This window comes from Aphelocoma coerulescens, chromosome 8 (assembly GCF_041296385.1).
Source record: "Aphelocoma coerulescens isolate FSJ_1873_10779 chromosome 8, UR_Acoe_1.0, whole genome shotgun sequence".
Taxonomy (NCBI): Eukaryota; Metazoa; Chordata; class Aves; order Passeriformes; family Corvidae; genus Aphelocoma; species Aphelocoma coerulescens.
In genome coordinates this window covers 223,045-245,892 of record NC_091022.1, presented here as the reverse complement: position 1 = coordinate 245,892, position 22,848 = coordinate 223,045, and the positions used below count along the sequence as shown (strand labels likewise).

Here is a 22,848-nt window from a genome sequence, read left to right as displayed (position 1 = left end):
CAATAGTACAAAAGGCAGCGGGCAGAAACTGATGTACATGAGCAAGAACTTTACTGCGTGGATGACCAAGCACTGGAACAGATTGCCTAGAGAAGTTGTGGAGTCTCCCTCTTTGGAGGTATTCAGAAGGTATCTGGACACAATCCTCAACAACCTGCTTTGGGGGACCCTTGCATGTCTGGGAGCTAGGTGACCTCCAGTGGTCCCTTTCCAATCTTTAACCATTCTGTGAAAGTGTGACATTGTAATCTTGTGCCATGACAGACCAGACTAAATCTGATTTATGAGGGTGTCATAACTTTGACGTCTTTGTTCTGGGCTGTAGCTTAAATTGTTTCACAATTCAAAATATCTTGGAGGTTGGTTGTTTCCTCTAAGCCCTCAGCTTGCTTCTTAGCATGTGCTGGTGCATGGCTTTGCTCTCAGACCCTGGTCATGGGCAGTGCAGCAGCAGTACCTCAGGAGGTTACTTCCTGCATGCATATCTGCCTGTGCCTTTCTGACAGCTGCTTTTGGGAGGAGATGCTGCTCCTGGCCTGTGCTAAAGGGCTGACCTAAAAGTGTGAAGAATAGCCTTGCTCTTGTGTTTGGGAGCGAAGCATGGGGATGCTCTGTGAGGATGCGTGCAGAGGAGATACTGCAGCAGGACTGCTGATCATGACAACTAGTGCTTCTACTGAAAAAGCCTGGTGAAGAAACTGGTAAAATGGAAACTTTTAAAGAATTGAGGTGTTAATTCATGTGCTGAGAAAGCTGTGCTGCCCACTTACCATCCCAAAAACTGTGTAACATTTCCCTGAGGTGCACTGCTTGCTGCTGCATCATTGCTATGTCTTTGATCACAGGCAAAATTACCATGCTTTTGTAATCAGTAGACTCCACAAGTAGTTTCAAGATACATGGGAGTATATGGGAGTAAAAAGACATAGACTGACACTTCTCACAGTGTTGAAGTTTACATGGTGTGGTGTGTTCTCTCCCCATGCAGCATTGCCCTCCTGTACAGAGCCCTTTTATTCATGTTTTAAATAATTACCACTGTTGTGGCAATGGCATAGAAGTTGTTTCAGTGCAATTTGTGGCGAGCACCAAATATTGTGCAACAGAATGTCTGTTACCTGTGACAACAGCTACCTTTCATAACTACCTTTGATTTCAGGTTTGCAAGACTGGACTAAGCTGAATGTAGGTGGTGCTGACAGGATGCAAAAAGGCTTTCTGTAAGCAGAGTGGGCTGTGCTTTTCTCGCTAGTCCACCTCTGGCCAAGGACGTACTTTGTAGTGTGTGGGTGCAATGGTAAGGACACTGCAAATACTTTTGCTCCTGTGGTAAGGCTAGGAGCTTGGTGTTGTACGTGGAAAAAAAGCCTTCACAAGTCTGAAGCTTCTGCTGTGAGCATCACTGCTTCATCTTGTTATTCTGGCCCTAAAGGAAACCCTCCTGAAGGAATGCTGTAGCCAGCCCCTCTGTTTCTGTGAACAGGAGGTAGCGGTGGCTTCCCAGGGGGGATAAACCAGTCTTTGGTGCTTGCCTGTCTCACTTCTCTGCCTTGTGGGAAAGCGTTATGAATCCCTCTGTTTGGGTGATTGCTCACGCTTCTGCACCCTCAGACTTCATCTGTAAACTTTTAGCAGAAATTAATGCACTGATGCTGGGATGGTTCTTGCCAGCTAGGAACTGTTTGCCAGTGTCACTCACTTGTAGTTGGCATGGGGAACTGCTGTGGCCTTTTCTCGATGTTTAATGTGACCTAATTGTGTACTTCCACTGTCTGGGAGGATCAGCTCTTCTGGTGTGACAGCTGCCATAAAATCAGCGGTGCGTCTCCGGCATTTGCAGCTGGTTGCAAGGCACAAGTTCCTTGATTTTGCTGCATCAGCCCGGTGAAACCTTGCGGGGCTGTGTGTGCAGCCAACTGCCTTTTGTTACGCCTGGTAACAGCTTGGCAATATTAAAAAAATGTAACCTCCAGCTGTTTAATTGGCTCTAGGGAAATAAAAAGGCTTCCTAATAATCTTCATATTTACTTGGCACGTTTGGTTTGAAAGCAGATGGGTTGATTTACGAGATAAATGACAAAGCAAGAGGAGAAAAAGTGTGTCAGTGGCTTTACCATTAGAGAGGAAGGCATTTCTGATATGTGGTTAATCACGATTAACCTTTCTAGGTTTTGGTTTTTTTTACAAGTCAGCTTCTTGGACCTTCTGCCCGCCAGCTTGCTCAGCCAACTGATTCCCTCAGTGCCCATTGTCACCTCTCCCTATGACCTACAGGTAGGGGAAGGTGCAGAGCTGTAATGAAGGAGAGGGGCTGAGGTGGCCATTCCTTCTCAGTTGTGCCTTCTTTGCCCACTCCAGACTTGTGCAAGAGCCTCCCCCTTGCAGCACTCACCCCCTCCCCGTGGCCAGACCAGTAAATCCCTATGTCCTTTTGGATGGGCTGGGAATGCTCCTTCCTGAGGCACTGCTGCTTGAGGCACTGGCACTGAGCAGAGGAGGTTCTCCAAGCAGGCTGGTGCTGAGGCTGTGCCCTCCCTGCCAGAACCATGCACCCCTCTGCCCTGGCAGGCAGCTGGCAAGTTGTGAAATATGGTTCAGCACTTTTTTTTTAATATTAACTTGTGCAGCTGTCTTGGAAAGGATTAGAAATCAGTTCTGGAAAAGACTATGGTAGATTTTAGTGAAGAATTCTGCTGTGTCTTTAATTATTTATAAGCATCAGGATATAAGGACACCGTGTTAACCCTTCAGCAGTGAGAAAGATTACAAATAATCTAATCAATGACATACGCAAATTTACAGATTGAGTAGGTTTAGTTGCAAGTTCTGAGACTTAGAAGTGAGGAAATACCAGAAATAAGGTTTCTGCTTATTATTTTGTATGTCAGCGTGTTTGGTGAGGCAACTGGATTAGATGAACACTGTATGACCCTTTCGACTGAAAGACACCATTCTACATTTCTGATGGCACAGGCCTCTCCTAAGGGCTCACAGATTTGCTTACCACCCCTGCTGGTTGCTCTCACCACCTTTCACTAGTGGGTTTTGCTCAGGGGATGCATCAAGGGCAGGTTCATGCCCACAAGGCTCCTGCTCTATGGCCCCAGGGCCAGGCAAGGCTGCAGCAGCACTGTGGAGGGGTTACTGGTTTTGGCAGCTGAATGGTGGCAGGAAAAGCAGCTTCCCTCCCTGCCACGTGTTTCTAAAAGGCTGCTGAATAAGTCAGGGAAGCCAAAGTAAGGCTCCTTTTTGGGCTCAGAAACCTCTGTGCTAGAAGAACCTGTCCCTGCCAGCTAGGGCCCCCCTTGTCCTGCCCATGGTGTGGGTAAGTCACAGGCTCCTCTTCTCTGTGTTGGGATGAACTGCCTAGGGAATGCTGTTTCCAGCAGCCTGGTGTGCTGGAAAAAGGGAGAAGGGAAGAGGGAATGTGGTGCCAGAGCTGCGTGCCATCGGGTTGTGTTTCCCTCTGCGGACAGAGAGTCTCTGGGCCGAGGTGAGATTGCTGGGAGTGCTTGGACGAGCTGTGCAGGAGACAGGGAGTTGGGGCTTGCAGCTGCTGCTGGAACCATTGCCTTAGGTCTGTGTCTGTGTGAAGTGGGATTTGCGCTGGAGAGGTGCTGTCGGGAACAAAGAGCGGAGTAAATCCTCTCCGGGGATGCGCAGGGAGGGAGCGAGTTGCAGGGAAGGAGAGTATTTCTAAGCCGTGTCAGTATTTCCCTGAAAGCGGGGCTGGAGCAGTGAGGGGGGTGCTTGGGTTTGGCCTGGGCCTGTCAGGAAGAGCCATAAACGAGCCAGCCCAGGCCCTGACGCCTGCATGGATGTTTGACACACTTCTACAGAAAGCCAAGGCAGTCATGAATGCAGAGGACAAATTGTAGGCGACTGCTTACGATCTGTGGGGAATTTCCTTTGGAATTACCAGTCAGAGAGTGCATGCAAGCAGAGCACATCTTTTGGCTTTTTCTGGTTTGTCGTCTCCTGTCTGGCTATAGAGAGTTTTGTGCGCTGCTGTTCAGGAAGCAGCGTGTTTTCAGCTGGAAATTTGGGGTGGGTTTGTTTCCTCAGGGTCTGGGGTCTTTCCTGAGAGAGTCACCCTCCCATAAATCCCCCGGGTTGTTCTACACAGCTGCTTTGGCCCTGGGTCAGAGAGAGAGAAGGGAAATGACTTTTTAGGGCGTTGAAATTTCTCCAGGCAGGAGTGGGACGTGGTCTTGCCCCTCCCCAAAGCCGTGCAGGCGCATGGGAGTAGCTCAGTGCCGGCGCAGCTCTCTGAGCAATAACAACGCTTGGGAGGTTCGAGTGTTGATAACACCTCTCCTGTCTCCTGGGGCCCAAGGTTCGGTCTCACGGCCCCGGACCGGTGAGGGAGAAAAGGAACTTGGGCTATTCCTGGGAAAGCTTCTGTTATTCCTTGTGCAGCCTTTTAATTCCGTGTTCTGATGGACTGTCCGCTGTCTTTCCAACAGGACTTGTCAGAGATTGAGATTTGGGAATTGAATTTGGGTCCGTTCACTACAGAATCTTGCCAAGCCTGAAGGCCTGGGGCGATGACTGCTCTCAGCGAGGGCTCTTTATGAATCCTCTGTCAGATTTCCCTCAGTGCTGGGCAGGGCTTGGAGGTGGGAAAAGAAGATGGGGAGAGGAGTGGGGGCTGCTCCTCGTTGTCGGGGCGCCGCGGGCGCTGCGCAGCCTTCCTTCCCCTTTAACTTCCCAATTGCTCCTTTTGTGCCTCCTTTTCCCCTGGGGATGCGCCCGGGCCGCCGTGTAGCGGCCGCCGTGGGAGCGGTGCCTGCGGGCGGCGGGGTTTCCCGCGTGATTGACGGGGCCAGCGGCCAATAGGAAGGCGGGGCAGGCCGAGGGCTGGCCAATGGGGAGGCGTGGCGCGGCCGCGCGCGGCCAGTTTGAGTGGGCAGGCGCGGTCGGCGGGGGACAGGCGGGCATGGACGGGCCCGGGCGGTGAGCGAGGAGCGGGGGAACGGGATGGGGAGCGGCATCGGGGCGGGCCCCGTCCCCCGGAGCTGTGCGGATGCCGCGGCCGTGGGGGTGGCAGAGCCTCCGCCCACCCCGGGCGCTTCCCACCCTCTGCGATCCCGGCCTGAGCCGGCCTCTTCCCTGCAGGGATTACGAGGCTCAGATCCGGAATTACCGAGGGCCCGAGCCGCTGGAGCCGTGGGACGGGGTGTTGCCCCGTCCCTGGCTCGGAGCTGACTCCGGAATGGTTTGCAGGTCCCTGCAGTGGGCAGGGCAATGCCTCCTGCTCCAAGAGAAGCAGAGCCGCTGGCCCGGGCTCCTGGAGGAGTGGGTGAAGGTGTTCGTGGGTGACAAGAGGTACAATGAATTGCTGCCAGGCAGTCCAGGATTGTTCCCAAACGTCATCCCCTGGCTCTGTAAGTTGGTAAGGTCTTGTTCTCCCCAAGCCCATATCCAGAGCCTCGCTCTGGGAATAAAGTAATTCCTGGCTTTCCAATACTAAAAACGCAGCACCAGAGCAGGGTTCTGTTAACCTGATCATTTGGGGGATAGTTGGCAAAAATTTATGGTGGGCCAGGTTGGACTTAAGCTTTGAACACTCCCTGGATTCACGGGATAGGGGATTCCAGCATGCACCACACAGGTTTTTTTCAGGGAAATCCCTTGATCCCCTAATCCGTATGAGTTCAAAGCAAAAACCCCAGGGAGTTGAAGGCAACAGGATGTTTCTTGGGAATGTTGAAGTCTTCAGTATGTCCTAATTGTTAGGTTTGAATTAATGCAGATGGTCCAGGATTGTGTGTTCAGACTTGCTGGTTTAGGCATGGCCAGGTCTGGATTTGCATTTGTGGGCACCGAGTGTTCCTTGTGTCAGCTTTAGGTCTGGATTGGTGGGAATTGTCGGAGAAAAGCGAAGGGAATTGAAATGCAGAGCTCTGTTCTTGGAGAAAGGATCAGGATGGGAGAAAAGAGGGTGTGGAACTGCTGGGAGCTCCTGGAGTGAGGGAAAGGATGCAAGAGTTGGAGACAAGAGCTGTGGAACAAAGCCTGAAAAGGGGGCAGGGCAGGGTGGTCACTGCGGGGGGGGGGGGGGGGGGGGGGAGAAGAGGGAAGGGATCCCTGCTCCAGGAATCCAGCAGGGGCCAGGAGAGGATCATTTTGCATCCACCGTTCTCAGTGGAATTCTAATAAGGAAGGTCCAAGGGAATGATTTGTTTGTACTTAGGTTTGGAATGCAAGGTGCTCTTCCAGAGGGGAATATTCACCTGTTAAAATTCTGTTGGATCCAGGAAAAGAGGGAGGCAGCAGCTGGGGAATGAACGGGTGGATTTTTGGCGGATACAGGCAAAGGCATGGGCAGGGGCACTTAGGTAAAATACACTTCATGGGCAGCACCAGGAAAAGCCTCAACTGCCCTTTTTTTCCAAGCTCTGACATTCCAGAGGAGTAAGCAGCGGTCAGCACATCGCTCTCTAGAATTCCTTGGATGGCCAGTGCTTTGTTGGGAAGAGGTGACATTTGGAAAGGATCAAATCCGGGGATATAATTCCTGATAGTGAGGCCCAGGTTTTGATATCCTTCCAGCACCCGAACGCAACAGAGGGAATCCTGGAGGAGGAGGTGGAAAACGCTGTCGCTCCGTTGGTGGAATTCCTGGGAAATGGAAAGCAGCAGAAGCAGCAAGAACAGAGTTGGAAGCAGGCTCCAGCCGGGTAAGGCAGACACCAAATCCTTTGGAATTAGAACTGGGCAGGGGTGGGAAGAATTAATTCTTCAATTTGTAGCCCATGGATTCCTGAGCAGGATCCTGGCAGGGAAGACTGCAGGGATCGGCCTGGGGACTGTTCCCAGCTGGGGGCAGCGAGGCTTGGAATTGGCTGGAGGGAAGAAAGGGGGATCCTTTGAGCACAAGGATCAGCTGTGAAATGTGGAGATGGCATCAGACAATTCCTCGGGAGGGTTCAGTTCCTGGGCCAAATGGATCTCCTGCCTTGTGAAGGAGCTCAGAGATCTGGGAAGAGCCCAACCAGCACAGGGAATGCACTGGCAGATAAAACTGCTGGGGAACGGTGGGGAAAAGCATCCGAACAGGGGGCCTCGTTTTGTACAGGAATGGTACAAAAAATTGTCCGAAAGAGCAGGAATCCAATGGGATTTACATATTCCTTGGAGACCACATTCCAGTGGGAAGTCTGAGAGACGGTAACAAAACCTAAAAACGCAATTGAGCCCAATCTGCCCAAAGCCTCCAATGGCCACATTCCCTGGGATTGCTGAGGAATTCAGCCGAGCTCCAAGCAGAAGGTGAGCCCCTATGGAATCCTTTCTGGGAGACCCTATCCAGCTGGGACTCTTCCTGGAGAAGGCCATGGGATATGGGTTATCCCAGGTCCAGAGAATATGTCATTTCCTGGTGAAAAACACTTGGATCACTGCATCACTTATTGTTTTAGGCTCACCAGTCACCCGGGCTATCCAAGTCCGTCCTCCCCAGCAGGGAGAGCGGGAGCGCGTCCGGACATGGAGAATTTCTGGGAGAGCCCGGGAGAAGGAAGAAGGCTCCAGCTTCACAGATCTGTGTCATAACCCATCCTGTCGGCCGCTCCTGTTTAAACCTGGTGGATTGGGCCTCTTGGATTCAACCTGAGCAGCGCTAATTGCTGGGAATGAAGCAGCCTTTGGTACTTCTTTTCCACAAAACCTCTCCATCCTGCCCTTCAATCCTGTTGCAAACAGGGGAAAAACCTGAAACTCTGATTTTTTCCCCCTCACTCCTTTTCACTTTGCCTCCTCTTTTCTTGCAGGCTTTGGGCTATCCAGGCTTGGATGTGGATTAGGCAGAGCACCCTGTAAGCTCAGCTCCAGGTGGGATTGCAGCGGTGTTGGAAGCACCAGGGATTCTCCCAAGGTTTGGTGTGAGGAGCTGCATCTTGGGAGGGGCTGGGATTTTGTGCACTTCTGGGGTTTTTTTTTTCCTGTTTGCCTTTTGGGCCGGCTCAGAGAAAAAGCTGAAAACCGAAGAAGCTGAGGGGGGTTCCCAAATTCCTTTCCAGCCCTTCAGAGGAGGCACAAAGCCACGTGCAGCTGAGGAAAGGGATGTGAGGAGAATGGCAATAATGGAGCCTCGGGACTCTGCACTTCCTTCTTTTCACGTGTTTGGAGGTGCAGGAAATGCCAAACCCCACAGGAATTCTGTGTCTGTAACATTGGGTGCAACCTCTTGAAACCCAAGTGCTGAGAGTGGGGTTTTCCCAAGGGTAAATCCCGATGTGACATGGCAAAGCTTCAGTGAGGATTTCCAGGCTTGACTGCACAGCTTTTGGGAAAGCTCAGGAGCCAAACAATATCAGATTTCTATGGGATTTGGATCAAACGTGGCGTTTAAATGTGGGACAGCTCAGCTCCCCGGGTGAGAAAGTGCTTGGAGTAGCCAAGCTGAGCCATTTTTGAGAATTCCAAGGATTGTGTCCTTACGCTCCTTAATACAGCGTTTAAATAATTGATACAGAATGGAGACAGTATCAGGGGGATTTGTTAGCCTGGCAGGGATGTTTTTTCACCTGGCAGTGTGTTGGAATAGTCAAGACTCCTTATGTCAGAATTAATTGGTCTTCCTTCTTTTCCTTTCTTTCCTTTCTAGATTGTGGCTGAGTGGGAAGAATGTTTGGGGTAAAGAAACGAAATGCCCGAGGGAAGCTTTGTGTTCCCGTGGGGCTGCTTTAGGTACGTGCAGGTTCTGAGCTGCACCGCGACTTGAGGCTCCCACAGAAGCCTTCCGAAGCTGGAAGGGCTGGGAAAGAGAATTCCAGGAGAGGTGTGGGAAGCGCTTTCTGCCAGGTCTGGGCAGCGTTTAGCCAGCTTTAGTTAAGTTCCTTTTGCACAGGTTTCGTGTTGCTTTGATGGTGAAGTCACCTAAATGGTGAAGTTTGCTAAATTACCCCTGAAAAGCTTTAATGAACCAATGCTGAGGGAACTGGGGATTGGATATCTGGGATCTTATGGCCCTTTGAGGCCATGTTGGGTTTACGCCCTGATTTTGGTGCCAAGGGAAGCTCCCAAGTTAAGAATAATCCAAATATGAAGCACTTCTCACAAAACTCAGCTTTGCAAACCTTTATTTGGGCTAAAAAATAAGAGATGGGAATGCCCTTGGCAGAAAAGCAGCTGTGAGGCCCAGCAGGCTTCAAATGCCTGTCAGCAGGAGCTCCAGGAGAAATGGCTGCTGGCTCCGGGCATCCTGGGCTTCCCAGGCAGGTTTTGTACTGGATTGCAAGGCAGTTTTCCTGCCTCTGGGGGGTGGCACCTGCATCCCACTGGAAAGGGAAAAATGTGGAGAGAGCGCCAAGCGGGAAGGCGGTTGCTGATGTGTGTCCTTGGATTGCAGTTCCTCCCGGTGGGTCTGTGCTGCTGGAAGTACAAAGGAGATCAGTCCTGGAGTACGTGTGGGTTCGCCGGTGGGGCTTGGGAGAGACGCTGGATGTGAAATTCCAGGGATGTTCCCCTTGCTGGAGTGAGAAGCAGTGGAAGCAGTTTGCTGTCTGCTTCTTCATCCCCTTCACCTCGGTCCCCTGGGGCTCCAGGTAATCCCCTCTCACCTTTGCTTTTCCAAGGGTCTCTAAATGAGGGCTTGAGCTTTGGTGTTGCTCCCTTTTACAGGGAAGATCTGTTCCAGGAAAGGTCTCCTGGTCTGGACTGATGGCGTTGCAGGAAGAGCAGGAAACCCCACAGCTCCTGTGGCTCCCTCATCTGATTTGGCTGCAGGCCGCAAGGCTCATTCCCAAGTGTCATCCCCTGGCTCCGTGACTCGGTGAGGTTGTGTTCCCCCAAAGGCCAGGGGCCGCTTTGTGTTGCAGTTCACGAAAGTCCAGCTCGGTGGTGCTGGGTTTGGTTTTTGTGTGCCATGAAGGCACTAAAACTTCCCCTCCTTCACTGGCACAGCCCTGGAGTGGGAGCAGATTCCCCTTATCCCGGAGTTATCCCGCTCCTGCCCTGGATCCCTGTGGTGCCGTGTGTTCTCCAAGCTCACAGCACTGCTGGCTCTAAACAAGAAAAACAATCCCTGTTCCTTCTCTTCTCCGTCCTTGATGTTCCCAGGCCCTGCATCTCCCTGGCTATTCCCTGTGTGAGTCTTCATCTGCATCCGACCTTATCCTGATCAAATAAGGGCCTGAGACGTGTTTAGCAGCAAATGCATTCCTGTAAAGAAAGCCAAGTGCAAAGAGCATCCAGATGCAGGGAAGTCTTTAGAAAAGCACTCCGGACGTGCAAATGAGGGATGTGTCTTCCTGCATCTCCTGTTGTTTTTCTCTGTCAGGTTTTGGAGGGGTTTCTCTCCGTGATTTCCTGCGATCCAGGTGCGTCCCTTCTTTTGTCCAAATCCAGTGCCAGAGGATTGAACAGCTGATGAAGGGGGTCTGGGATGAAGACGGTTCTGCTAAAATGAGGGAAACAATGCTGGAAGAGAAATGGGCATCTTTTTAATGCTTGGAATAAAAGTGCTGGAGAAGGGCACTTTTTATTTGATATGGTGTCATTCTCCTTTTTCTTTCTATGGATAATACTCTGCGGTGAGCAATCAGAGCAGAAATATGAAATGCAGGAGTCTTGCATTCCACAGTGGGATTAACTTCGCTTTTCTGCTCTCTTTCAGGACAGGAGCAACCACTGAACTCGTCCTATCTTTGGCACCAAGAGCTTTGGATGTTGGAGCAGCCAAAGCCAGCTTGGGCCCCCCTTGTCCTGCCCGTGGTGTGGATGAGTGACAGGCTCCTCTTCTCCTCTGTGCTGGGATGAACTGCCTAGGGAATGCTATTTCTGACAGCCCGGTCCTAGCCATGGCTGCTGGAAAAAGGCACAGGTGAAGAGGCAACCTGCCAGAGTTCCTTGGGGATGATGGAATTGTGGTGTTTGGCTGTGCCCGGAGGGGCAGGTTGGGCATTATTTGTGTGTCTGAGGACTGGTTTGGGTGTTGGGGAGCCCAGGGAGCTGAGCTCTCAGTGCATTCCCAGCTCTCCCAGGGGTGGGAGCTGGTGCAGGGCTGGGTGACAGCCTCTGGTTGGGCTCGGGGCAGGCACTGGCCCCGGCACAGACACGGGGTGGTTTGGGGACGCTTGGGGAGCAATGGGAGGAAAATGAGGGATGGTGCTGGGCAGAGCGATCAGCCTGTGCTCGTGTCAGTGCAGCTGTGCAGGGCACTGGGATCTGGGTAAAACTCCAGCTCTCCTGGTGTTCAGGAATGCAAGGTCTGAGGGACTGGATTTACCTGGGGCTTTCCAGGCCAGCAGGAACAAGAGGAAATGTGGTGCCAGGGCTGCGTCCCATTAGGTTGCATTTCCCTCTTTCCCATTTCCATTTCCTCCTCCGTGCAGGTGTCCCCTACAGCCCATGAGCACGGGGCCGGTGACAACTCCCTGTCTGTAGAGGGATTCCTTATGGAACAAGGGCATATGATACCCCTGGAAAGATTGGACAACCCAGGGTTACTGAGGAAAAGCCCCTGAACAGGCCCCTGACTGCAGGCAGCCCTGAGAGTCCTTGGCAAGGTATACAGCTGCCCAGTTCCCCCTCTGATTAGAGGCCATCTAGAGGGACTGGGCGTGAATCTTTGCAAAAGTAGATATAAGTTGGCATAGTTGAACAATAAGGGGAGAAGGATGCTTAATCGTATCGGGGTACGTGTCGTTTATGCGGCCAGCCCTCCGGACTCGGTCCCTAACACCTGTCCTCCTCCTGTCCCCCCGTGCCCCTTTTGTTGGACAAGTCTCAAATGGCAGCGCACATTCCCAAAGACTGTCTGCTTCCTTAAATCCACGGACCAGCTAGTGTTGTCACTCAACAGCTGAAATGAGCTTTCAGAGCCTAGAAACTAGCAGGAGTGACAAACAAAGGGATTTGAATCTGGAAATAGGTGAGTTCCACCCACCTGCTGCTGCTGATGCAGAGACTGGGGCTCAGGGCGTCTGTGCAGCCCTTCCCTTTGGCACTGATCCTGCACTAGAATGTTGTGTTGTTGCCAAACCGGGCCTCAAACCAGGAGAAGGTAAGGCCTGACCGTTTGCCCCTGAACCTGGCACACCCACAGTGTGTTATCTGGAGAGTGTGCCTCAGCTGGTGTCACTTGAGTTTCACCAGAGTTGCAAGTTGGCTCCTGCTCTGGGCAATTCTGAGCGACCATCGCATCAGTTCTGCACTAAACACCGTTTAGCCAGACCCAGAGATTTGGCCACACAGTGACTTCTGAACAGAAAATCCAAATGCAGGAAAAGTGCTTGGACCATGGACGGGCCTGGGTCTTTGTGGGTCACTGTCAATCCCGGCCCTTACAGTCTCTCCTCATCTTTCTTGTAGGTTCCCTTCAGGCACAGGAGCCCTTGCTCACTGGTGTTTTTGACTATTCTCTGTCAAGGAAATGAGTTGAATTTCCTTGTCAAATCTAGTAGGCTTTTATACTCGGGCTTCTCTGCTGTGGGATTCATACTCAGAGACTGGTGTTTGTGTCTGGACACTTCCAGAAGGTGGATGTTATCCCTGGATGTATAAAGAAAACGCCTATCCATCATCTCTTAGGCAATGAGACTGTGCAGGTGACTGGCATGGCAGCCTTTCCACCAGTTCACCGGTTGAGCTGGTGCCAAGGTGAGCCCAGTCTCTAAATTTCCCTTGCATGCCTCAAGGCGTGCATCGTAAGATTCGTGCTTGTTGGAAGGACAGGATTGAGCCGGTCTCCCGTGCAGTGAGTGTCAGGCGACGTTCTCTTTGCTGCACATTGGTGACTCCAGGGGGTTCTGGAGTAATACAGACATGCTGGCTAGAGAAGGCACAAAAGAGTGCTTTCCTTTCAAACACGGGAACTGGTGAAAAAGTGTGGTTTGTCTCTCACTGCCTGCGTTCCTTTCAACCCAGGGAGGCCGTATGGAGCCGATGACTTCCTGCCTGTGTTGACACGTGTGCTAGCCCAGTGTGATGAGCTGGAGACTGAAATCGAATACATGACAGAGCTGCTGGATCCATCCTTGCTGTGTAGAGAAGGTAATGGATTTTTTTATTTTTACTAGAACTGCCTGAAGGACCAGCGAGGGGACGTTCTTCCTCACAGCACAGTTGCTGTTCCCCTTGTTTGAATAAGAATGCTGTTAAGGGGAGACCTAATGACAGGGATGTTGATAGTGTAGCAGGAGAATGTCCTCATCATTTGCACTGCTGGGTAGCTCGCAGAGCACAGGCCCAGCGGCCTAAAAATGTGCTGCTGTGCATTGCTTTAGGAGCAAATAGGTTGTAGTAGTTCTGATGTTACACCCTTCTTACAGATAACAGAAGTTTCCCAAGAACTCTCCTGGAACAGGGGAAGAAGAGAAAGCACACAGACTTTCAACGCAATACTCTAAAACCAGCAAGAGATTTAGTCTTGTCTATCAAATGTCAAAAATCACACCCATAATTATGGAATGCTAATGATATAATAATTATGCATAATTGTAATTACAGTTTAAAAGATACTTCAAAAAACACCCCTGACAGTTTACCTGCAATTGGCATCAAATATCTATTATCCATAGGAAGGAAAGCCTGGTGCCCCAGTGTATCAGGTACAGAGGATGAGCTGTCCAGGGAATGAGCAGCAAATGCTTTCTGCACCTGCCCTCACCCTGGGACCAGCAACAACCCCAGGTAATGCAGCGTTTGGTGCTCGAGGCACGAGCTCTGGCGTGCCCCAGGTCAGAGAGAGTCCAGCTGCGTTACTTCTGCCTGTCGCAGAAGCAACTTCGGGATCAGGAAGAGAGCTGCTTGTTGGGCAAGCTAGCTGGCTTCTCGGCAGAGGGAACACAGCAGGAGCCGACGGGCTCGGCTCACGTTAGCTCGGAGACAAAGGAAAAGAGAGGCTGTTCAGGTCTGGCTTCTAACAGGTTTAATGCGATGGGATGATGATGAGGTCGGTCGGAGGGAAGGGATCGGATCGCTCCTTGGACCCTTGTCCTCAGTTTTATAGGGAATTTGAAAACCCCGGTGAAAGGGGAAAACAAGCAATGAGTTACAAGCCAGGGGGAGGATACAATTCAACAAGAACCACTGGGGTAAACCGAGAGGCGGGAGGTATAACAGAACCAGTGAACGACCGAGTAACCGAGAATTTTCCCGATCCGGGGGAGGTGGCTTGGACCCGGGCACAGCCCAGGGGGTGCAGCTTAGGCTTCTGAGCCGCCCCCTGAATCTGACTCTTCGGGGGACTCGATCCAGGGGAGGGGCTGGGATTGATTGGCACGCTGCCCCAGCCCTGCAGTGGGCTGGGTCACCCCAACACCCGGGTGTGAGCTGTGACGGTGAGGAGAGGGCAGCTCCTGCCGGGGGCTGTTTTAGGATGGGTTTCCTCAGCTCCCTTTTGCGTGGCGCTGCTGGAGGAGAGGGGCTCGTGGTGGGCTCCTGGGGGGTCTCTCACAGAAGGACGGTGGGAGCATCTCCCAGCGTCTTGGGGAAGCACTTGGATGTGGAGCATTGCTTAAAGGAGGTGCCAAGGGACGAACCTTTGTGCCAGGCAGCAGCAGGTGAGCCACGGTGTGGATTTGCAAGGGGGGGGGTGGGTGTCTTTCTCCTTTTCCCTTTTGATTTCATCTTGCCACACCTTCCCCAAGTGCCCCCAGAAAAAAGAGGGGCTACGAGGACAGAAGGAGTTTAAATTGAGGGAAGAAGCCCCATTGTCCCTGCTTTTTAAGGGTTTTAATTGAGGTAAAAATCGCCCTTTTCCCATCATTTGAGAGATTTGAGGAAAGCCCCTCTCTTTCTGATATTTCAGGGGATTAAATTGAAGGGGAGAACCCCTTTATTTGCCATTGTATTTGCTTAAATTGAGGTAAACACCCCCCGTTGCCTCAGTTCCAGGGGTTAAATTGAAAGAAACTCCAGCTTTTCCAGCATTTGAAGGGTTTAGATGGGGGCGTGCCGCTGCATTTGAGGGCGCTTCTGGCTGTGCCCTGGCACCGAATGTCTTGCGTGGGAGCACTCCCGGCCCCTGGGGAATTTCTGAGGAGGAATGGCAATTTGGGGGCTGGGCTGCCGACAGGGACCGACGGAGCCGCGCCGGTCCGAGCCGTGCGGAGCCGAGGCGAGCGCAGGCGGGAGGCGAGGCACGGAGCCGCGCCGCTCCCGGCCGTCCCGCCCGCTCCGTGCCGTCCGTGCGCGGGGCTCGGGCGCCGCCGGGTGCCCCTCGGCCCGGTGCCTCGCTTTTGTCCGGTGAGGGAATGCTTAGACATTCAAGGTTGTTGGAGAAATCCAAACTGTGGCACCGAAGCAACAGCGGACGCGTTTCTCCAGAGAGCTGCGGCAGCGGTTCCATCTCTGGCCTCTGGTTGCAGACTCAGCGCTGCGCTCGCTGCTGTCAGACGGGGGCAGTGGAGGAGTGGTTTGTGAGGCTTCAGTGAGAAATTTTCTTAGTTTCAGTGCAAAGCTGAGCTCGCCCAGAGGAAAGGGTGTCGCTTTGTACAGTTTAGGACAGGGGGACTGGAAGACCAGTCACTAAGTCTTGAAATAACAGGATCTGTATCAGCACGCCTGCGTTTCGTGGTAATCACTTGTAACTGGTAGATGGTTCAGAGGTTCAAGACAGCTTATCTGCTGTGTTGAACGGCGTGTTTTGTTATCTTTTGATGTGTAGGATGGTGCTAGGTTTGGATGGCTTTATCTAAGTTTCAGCTGGCACTGGGAGCGCTGTATAGAAGTATTTTACACACCTTTTTGGTCAATGGTTAGTCTTTTCTTTGTGCTGCAAAAATAAGGTTTCTAGTATGGCTTAACTTATAATGCAATCATTTACCAACTTGATGTCGGTGCTGTGGATTACTTTTTATCTTTCTGATTTTTGTCAGCGAATCCATTTTGTTGTTACAATAGGCTTGTAAGGTCTGGGGTTTTTGTGTCAGGTAGAACTGGACTTGTATGGATCAGAATCGAGACAACCATTGAAGCTTTTTCTTGCTGAAACTTCTCTTTTTCATTCACTTGCCACTCTAACACTTTCAGCGATACAATCATCATGTGGCACCAGCCCAGATAACCATACAAAATTAGTCATACAGTGTTTGTCTTTCTTTTTACTACCAGTGCTTGTAATTCTTCGGCTGGTACACTTCCTAGTCTTTCTTTTATCACTTGTGCTCTTGTTTCAACATTTCGAGCTATTGCCCTGTATTTCTATAACTGCAGGAGTATTCATTATAACCAATTTTGCTGTAGGGTGCGATATCACTGGGGTTGGCTTTGCCTTTGGTATTTAAATTTCGTCTTTGCGAGCAGGCAGAGCTTGGGGGGTTGAGGGACAAAGGGAACTGGTTTAATCTCTCCCTCAGGCAGGAGGAGTTTCTGTGGTCTATCTCTTTCTTTAGCAGTGTTAATGTGTATCTCCTGAAGTGGTTCTCTTGATTGCCACACGTACACACAGAGGTAATTCACATATAGGAACAGAGTTTTCAAAAGGGAAGTTAAAGCATCTGAGCGAACTCTGTGGCTATCGCAGGAAAATCCAGGAACATTTCTTTTTGGTGGGGAGTAGGTAGAGCATCTGCTTTTGTAGTTACAGTTTGATTCACTGGTTATCAGTTTTCAGGAGTTTCACCTTCGAGAGGGAGTTTGGTGTTTTGCTGAAGGCAGCCACTCCTACAAACTGCCCTTTATTTATGTGTAAATGCATTTGGGACGGTTGTAGCGACAGGGTTTTGTGTTAGGATTCGGTTTTGAGAATCAATTTTTAAACACTGGCTTCTGCTTGCCTCTTTGATTAGTCAAACAGAAGAGTTGTAAGTAGAATGCGTTCTAAATATAGTGCTTCTTAATGATATCTCAACAGATTTTAGCCGTGTAAGAGATAACACTTTTTATTAGAGTTAGTTTCACCAATTCTAATTTTATTTTTCTAAAACTTCAGTTTAGTTTTTGGCTTTTGTAGGAGTACAAGGGGCAATCAGAAGCTGTTGAAATGCAGGAATGTGGGGAAGCTGGCTCATGGGTCATCTAGCCCTTAGGATGTGTGGCCTTTGCTTGCTGTAAAGGAGTGTTAGGTTGATGGGTTGGTTGATTTTAGTTTTTTTGTGAGGTGTTTGAATTGCTGCTTTCCCCCCCTACCACTCGGAAAGCAGGTTTTGGCACTTGGAAACTCAAAATAGTTGTTACCTGTTTGTATTTCATATTTATGTAATCACAAAAAGCAAGGAAAGAGTCAATGTGACTGGTTCCCACTATTGCAATGTGAAGGTTTTTGAAAGGCTGGTGTATTTATGTTCTATTTCTCCACTCCAAGCTTGGCTTTTTCCCTCCTTTTCCAGTGTCTGCTGCATTGGGTGTCCCAAGGAAGGCTGGATTCCTCAGCAGCAGTCTTAGGAATTGGTGCTAATTCTGCTTTTTCTGAAGGTGTATCCAAGTATGCTACCAAAATGGCTGTTTTCTCCGCTGGAAAGCTTTCCCTCTATGACATCAGTGCATGCACGTGTTTTAATCATGTAGCCAGATGTGCTAAGAATTGTACTTTCAACGCAAACACCTGCAGTAGGTTTCTGTTTGGTTTGTGTCTGTGAGAGGTGGGATTTGTGCTGGAGAGGTGCTCTTGAGTACAAAGGACGGAGTAAATCCGCTCCCTGGATGTGCAGTGAAGGACTGACTTGCAGGGAAGGGGAGCATTTATAAACCGCATCAATATTTCCCTGAAATTCTGGGTACTTGGAGTTGGCTTGGGCCTGTCAGGGTGAGCCATAAGCAACCCGAGCAAGCCCCTGAACCCTCAATGGATGTTTGAAACACTTGCACAGAAAGCCAAAGCAGTAACGATTCCAAAGGAGAAGTTATAGGTGATTGCTTATGATCGGTGGGGAATTTCCTTGGGAATTACTAACCTTGGACATACAGCATTTTGGAGGTGGAATTTCAGTTTCAGCCACAGGCACCTGGATGAGAAGGAGAGTTCTTTGCCAGAGGAAGGGGAGTGTTCTTTTGCTAGTTAGTGCTATTAGTGAAGTGATCAGAACAAAAGAATGACTTCTTTTGGGATAGGCTTATTTATTATATGGATGATAAGCAAGTAAGAAGAATGAACTACATGGATAAGAAGCAGTAACAGAAATCAAGGTAGAAAGGCAATGCATCAAATCATTATTATGTGTTACAGTAGCGATTAGGAAGGGATACAAGAGCAGTTACCCTAAAACGTTCCTGTCATCCTGGTCTGAACTTCAGCTGGGGAGTCCCATTGCAGAGAAAGAGCAGAGAACCCCTCCTGGTAACCCTTATGGGAATGATCCAGACTTGCTCCAAGTTGGTCTCACTTTGATATTGTTTCTTGTACAAGGGTATGTGATCACATGTTTTGCTTTTCTTTTTTGTGACCTGGGGCTCTGTCACACCCGTCCACTGGCCAGGAGTCCAGGTACATTGAGCGCGCAGCTCCTGTTTTCCTAAAATTGCAAATCTGGGTTTGAAAAGACATATGTCTTTGGAAGTTAACATAGGGTTCAACTTGAGTTGATGTAGTGATTGACTTAGGTTCAGCTTAAAAAAGGCCCTACCGACATTTTATTGTATCTAATCCCTGCTTTCCCCTGCGTTTTAGTTCTTGCCTCTCTGTTTCACAGGTCTGTACATCGTAGAACACTTACCTATGTGCTGTCTGGGTTTGAGCTGCCCTGCCCCGGCACGTAGGGTCACGGTTAAGTAGAAGAGTTATAAAACTTAGTGGTTCATCTCTTTTCTATGGGTTTTTGGGTAGAAGACTTATGGGCCCGGTGTGGGAATAACTCCTAGCCCTCGGCGGCTCGTTGGCTGCCTCACGTTGTCTCGCAGGTCCCCGAGGCCGCCTCGGATCTCTGCGGTCACCGACGCTACCGATTTTCCCAGAGCGCCCCGTTCGGCGTCGAGGAGCGGCATCCAGAAGCTGCGTCGAAGCATCTTCATGGCTGGAATGTTTTGAGTCAGGGCTGCAGTCAGGGTGTAAGCTGAAGGCTGTGTGACTGTGTGTGTGTGTGACTGTCTGTGTCTGTCTGCCTGCGAGAAGAGTGCGTGTGTGGAATGCTTCTAACCTTGTGGGTGTGAGTTTTGCCTTTCAGGCTTTTCAGCTACTTTTTAAACTTAGAGTAAAAACCACCCAGCTCTGCTGTCTGGGGTTTTTTTCCCTCCCAGCTGGGTTTTTTTATCTGGGCCCCGGCCGCTCTGTGAGGTGACGTTCATCGCCAGGGGTTGGGTGCTGACCGTGCCGGGGCTGGGCATTTGTCAGGCGCGATGATTTTGGGGCTCCCGGGAACCGCCTTCCCATGGGGTGCTCTCGAGACGAGAGCGAGGGTGGGTTTGTGTGGAAGCTGAAGGAGGCGGGTGGTGGATGAGTGTTTTGTTCTCTGTCTGCTGCTGTTGTTTTGGGTTTCCTGGACCAATAAGATGTCATACATTTTCCAGAAAGAGAACAATTGTTAGGTTGTACTGCGATGGGGTTGGCTTGTGTTGCTCTGGATTCGTGTTTGCCGCTGCACTTGCACGTATTGCTCTGGATGTCACTTGGACTTTGACCAGTGTGCAGATGGATTGGATTTGTACTTGTGCTTGTGCACATTGTTGTTTCCACTTGCTTTGCTGAAGTGTAACTAAAAAACCCTCATTCGATAAAGTTGAAGAAACCCTAATAAAGATACCCCCCCTCCCCCCTTTGGTTGCTCTCTTCCTTTGGTGTGCTTTAGTAAGTTTTTTGCCGTATTTCTTGCTTTGCTGCTCTGCTTTGCTTTACTTTTTAGTCTATTCCTCACTTGACTTTTTCCAACTCTTTCTCTTTTTCTCACTGTTTAACTCTTTCTGGATGTCTCTGTCACTCTAGTTCTCAGTTGCTCTTTTTCTCTTCAACACTACTTCTCTTTTAAACTCCATTTCTTTTTCTCTCAAACCCGATTCTTCTCTTTCTCTATTCCTTTTTCTCTCTATTTTTCTTTCTTTCTTTCTTTCTTTCTCTCTGACTTGCTTTCTGCCTTGCTTTCTTTCTGCCTTTCCCTTTCTCTGACTTTCTCTCTTTCTCTGACTTTGACTTTCGAACTACCTTTCTCACCTTCCCTCCTTTGTTCATTTTTACCTTTCTACCTTAGTTTGTTTCTGTAGCAGCTTGGAAAAAAACAGAGACCATTCTTTCTTCAGGCACACTCTGCCCCAGGCTTTGTGTTGCTATTTTGGGCAAGTTTGAAGAGAGTTTTGGGAATGGGCACAGGGCAAGACCAAACAGATCCATGCCCACACACTTGTCAGGGCAGACTTTCTGCCCCTTTTAGGCCACTGCCTCAAACATGAAAGCTCCCAGCTTTCTGGGAGGTGAAGGAAAAGCATTCCCACCTGCTGCTTCTAGCTGGAGTCATGGCCTGGTCTGCATCTTTCCCAAGAGAGCAGAAGGCCCTTCTCGAAGTGAAGATCAATGGAACAAGTTGCTCTTCTCCACAGGGCTCTCCTTAAGGCTGGAATGGCTGCTGCCAGCCTCTGCACTTTCTGCCTCTCCAACTTTCTACCTTTGTTCATTTCTACCTTTTTGACTTTCTACCTTTGTTTGTTTCTAACTTGCTAGATTTGTCCCTTTCTGCCTCTGTTTGCTTCTAACTTTGAAACTTTCTACCTTTGTTTTTCTCCCCATTTTTACCTTTCTGCCTTTGTTGGTTTCTAACACTCTACATTTCTAACTTTGTGCCTTTCTAAATGTATTTTTTGCTTTCTAACTTTTACCTTTCTAACCTTGTTTCTAACCTTCTTAGAGTGGAGGCTCCTCTGGCCTCAGGCCCAGAGGGAAGCCAAAGCCTTAGGTTTGAATTGAAACCTTTGGACAAGCTGGCATCCGTGAAGCCACAGCAAAGTGCAATAGAACTACGGATTTTTAACTTTTAGTAGAAATAGATGCCAAGTGCCTTAGTCATGAAAAAGCTGTAGCAGAGATCTTCAGCACAGCTCTTGCTGCAGCAGTGTTACCTTTTCACAGAATTCTTTACTTTAGACAAAATCTAGATTGAATGGCACTGTTGCCATTTTTTAGATGGAGTGTTCACATAAACACTAAGAGCTGATAGAAACTGTAGATGCAAATCTGTGTAACACAGATGTAACACTTGTGTGAGGCTTACGACTGTTAGAATTAGACCAGGGTGGGTTAAGAAAAAGAAAACTAGAATCGTGTGTGAATCTTACTGGTCAATTAACAAATATAATCCACACTTCTGTAAGCAAAAAATATAGTGTATGGAGCATATAGAAGCAGCTGGTTTTGCCTGCTGCTGCTGCTTGGCTTTATCATGTAACCCCATTCAAACTCTGCCTTCAAGACAGCTGTGAGACTGTGAAATCAAGAACTTAGCAGAACAGCAGCCTCCTCTGCTCTTTCACCCTGGTCTGAGAAGGAAGGGTACCCTGTCAAAAGCTCAACACTCGCCTTTCTGACTTTGTCTCTAAATGTCTACCTAACTTTGTTTCTAATTTTTTTTTTGTTTCTAACTTTGTTTTTAACTTTCAACCTTTCTACCTTTAGAAATTTGTTCGTTTCTTGTATTGTACCTCTTTGTTTGTTTCTAAATTTCTGCCGTTGTAACTTCTACTGTTTAAATTTCATTTGTTTTTAACTTTTTACCATTCCTCCCAGGGAGGGATGTGTGCAGAATACCAAAACCTGCTAAGGTCTTCATTTTGACATCTATAGACAAAGGCGATGGATTTAGATGTAGATTCATTTTGAAATAAGCCAGCCCTCTCTGTCTACTCTGTTGCATATAGGAATATAAGAAGCTGGGACTAGAGATGAGCAAGTTTTGAGCATAACGAGGCGGCGTTTTTCTGTAGGAAGGGAAGAAGCGAGTGCCTGGCGCCAGGAGCCGAGAGGCTGGGGCTGCAGGAGCTGCAGAGCGCCCTGAGCCGGCTTTTGCCTCTGCTCTGTCCGTGCCCCGCAGCGCGGCCCGGCCCCGGGCTGAGCTGGGCGGCGCTGCTGCCGCCTGGTGGCGAGAGCGCGGCACTGCCGGCCCCGGCACGGCGCCCCGGCGCTGCTGCCGCCCGGGGCCGGGGGAGCCGAGAGGGCGGCGGCCTCGGTGGCTGCCGAGCGTAGCAAGGGCAAGGAGCGAGCGGGGCCGCGTCTGGCAGCGGAGGGGAGGGGCGAAGGACGGTTCGGAGCGCCAAGGGACACGGGCGTGCATGAGCGGGGCCAGAGCGCTGCAAAGGAGCGGGCGCCGTGCGGGGCGGTGACCGCGACGAATGACAGCGCGGGGGGCGGCCCGGCGGGGCCGGTTTTGCCGGGCAGCAGAGGCGCGGTCACAGCGCGACACGGGGCGAGGGGCACAGGGCGAGCACGGTGGGAATAGAGCCGCCCGCGTGCCGCTCTCAAGGGGGCGGCTCGGAAAGGAAGGCGCAGTTCGGCGCTTTCGGGACAGCGTAAGTGGCGTTTTTATTCGAACCTGCCAGGACCTTGCAGAGGGTGGATGACACTTCCGCCACACTCAAGATGGCGGACGCAATAGGCCCCTAAGAGAGGTGTCCCTGCCGATGCCTGCCGCCGGTCGCGGGGCCGTCGCCCGCCTCCGGCGCCGGTGACCCCACCACCCGTGTCCTCGCACCGGGGACCACCGCGGAAAATCGCGCGGAAAGCGCGGGGCCGGCGTCGGAATCCGGGCCGGATTCAGGCAGCTGAATAGACAGAAGCCCTTGTGAGGGGCGGGGGCCTTGTGAGTACCACACTAAAGATGGCGGCTCGACCGGAAGTGGCTTCTGCCAGCACCCAAGATGGCGGCGAAACCGGAAGTTAGATCATTGCCACACTAAAGATGGCGGTCGTTTACGCTGTTTTCTGACCTTCTCAAGATGGCGGCAGGGAAGGCCCCCTCTAGCTGCGTCTATTCGGCTGCCTGAACG

At 50.5% G+C, this 22,848-nt stretch overlaps 1 long non-coding RNA gene across 1 annotated transcript; it reads left to right on the top strand.

Annotated features, from left to right (window-relative positions):
- The first annotated feature begins 11,977 nt into the window (after window positions 1–11,977).
- Window positions 11,978–19,023, top strand: LOC138113873 (uncharacterized). Its single transcript, XR_011152368.1, has 3 exons — window positions 11,978–12,999; window positions 13,278–14,510; window positions 18,787–19,023. It is a non-coding gene; the product is annotated as an uncharacterized lncRNA (long non-coding RNA).
- Window positions 19,024–22,848: the final 3,825 nt, after the last annotated feature.